Source organism: Stomoxys calcitrans, chromosome 5, assembly GCF_963082655.1.
Source record: "Stomoxys calcitrans chromosome 5, idStoCalc2.1, whole genome shotgun sequence".
Taxonomy (NCBI): Eukaryota; Metazoa; Arthropoda; class Insecta; order Diptera; family Muscidae; genus Stomoxys; species Stomoxys calcitrans.
This window is the reverse complement of record NC_081556.1, coordinates 22,411,933-22,413,986: the sequence shown is the minus strand read 5'-3', so window position 1 is coordinate 22,413,986 and position 2,054 is coordinate 22,411,933.

Below are 2,054 nucleotides of genomic sequence, written 5' to 3'. Positions count from 1 at the left end.
CTTGTATTGAAATCACTTTTTGTTCTACGTTTGCATGAAACGGTTGCAGCAGAACCGTAGAATTGAAATAATTCTCAGGGTATGATAAATGGTTAAATACTTAACAAACATGTTGATCATTTACGTGAACATCGTCTAGTAAAACCCAAATGAACAGAAAAAAAAGAAACGACAGCGATTTGAATGGCCTGCAAGCTTGCCTACATCATCCTTAGCCAAAGCCTTGATCTTTTTCCGGTATTTTGGGAGGCGGACATTGTTTAAGAAAAAACTATGAAATAGATTTTCTGAAAGGCTTCTTTGTTCGCTCGCCTCCTTACTTGATTAAAGGAGAGGTCAGCAATTAACTGAGCAATGACTTTAACATTTTTATGAAAATTTATTGCCATGTTATTCATAAATGACAGTTGAGGTAAGTTCAGTGGCAAGATACAAAATAAAGAGTATCCTTTCGGGAACCTTATTTTAAAGCGATTTGCATCAGTTGTCTACCAAACGTTCTTCTATTCCCTTCGATAACTGTCAATTGGCCCAAAAACCAATCCTGCTGTCATATCAGTGACGTCTATGTCACACAATAAGCCAACTAGGGTAACAAAAAACAAACTTCGCGGTGAAACCAACCTTTTTTTGATATCACCACACACCATTCAGAGGTCACATTGCAGAATCGTTTCTCAGTTTCCAGGTATGCCATTGACATTTACCGCAAACAATATTTGCCAAAATATACACAATAACACGCTTTGCAGTTACAATCATGCTGTGAGATAAATAAAAGGGCCTTATTATCAAAAATTATATTTTTTGGTGTCCGACGTTGGCGGCGAAGAGCAAACCGCAGAATCAATCAATGATGATGCTATATAATGTTTACCTCCTAGTCAGAATGAGGTGCAAGTAGCAGTGATTCGACTGAAGAACAACAAAGCAGCAGGAGCCGACGGGTTACCCGCTGAACTATTTAAGACCCGAGACGACACGCTGATAAAACCTTTGCATCGGCTTGTCAGCGCAATCTGACTAGAAGAAAGCATACCCGATGGTTGGAACCTCATCATACAACGTTCCAAACAGAAGAAAGGAGGCAAGACTGAATGTGCCAACTACAGAGACATAAGTCTCCTCCTAATCGCATACAAGATACTCTGGAGCGTACTGTGTGAAAGATTAAAACCTTAAGCCAATTCGACCTTGTGAATCCCCCATAGACCAGATATTCACACAGCGTCATATCCTGGAATAGATACGAGAAGGACAAATCAACATCTACCATCTCTTTGTTGACTACAAAGCTGCCTTCGACAGCCCCATACGTTCAAAGGTATTTCATGCCATGTCTAGGTTCGGTATCATTTATAAGACTCTGCAGAATGATTCTTGCTGATACGAGTTCCTATATATTCACTACTGACTACAAAGCCGCTTTCGATACCCCTTTACGTTCAAAGGTATTTCATGCCACGTCTGAATTTGGTATCCCTGTAAAATTAATAAGACTCTGCAGGATGACTCTTGTCGATACTCGATCCTCAGTACGAATAGTAAAGAATCTCTCGGAACCATTTAATATCAAACGAGGTTTCAGTAAAGGAGACAGCCTTTCGTGATCTCTCTTTATCATTCTGCTGGAGAAGATTATACAAGACGCAGATGTGAATAGATACGGCACACTAATCACAAGAGAACATTCTACTCGCCTATGTTGACGACATCGACATCATAGGTCGGTCACCGGAAGTAGTAACTTCAGCCTTTGAAAGAATCGAAAGAGGGTCAGTGAAAATGGGTCTGGCAGTAAATGGAGATAAGACGAAATGGATGACTTCAACTCCCAAAACGCCTTGTAGCACATAAAGAAAATGGAAAAAAGTTGGAAACCACGACTTTGAGATAATCATCAAGTTTATCTACCACGGCAACGACGTAACCGAAACGAATGATAGGAGTTTTGAGATATAGTGAAGAATAATACTGGCAAACAGATGCTACTTTAGATTAAGTAAGCAGTTTAGCAAAAAGGCCACCTCTCGACAGATGAAGATCACACTATA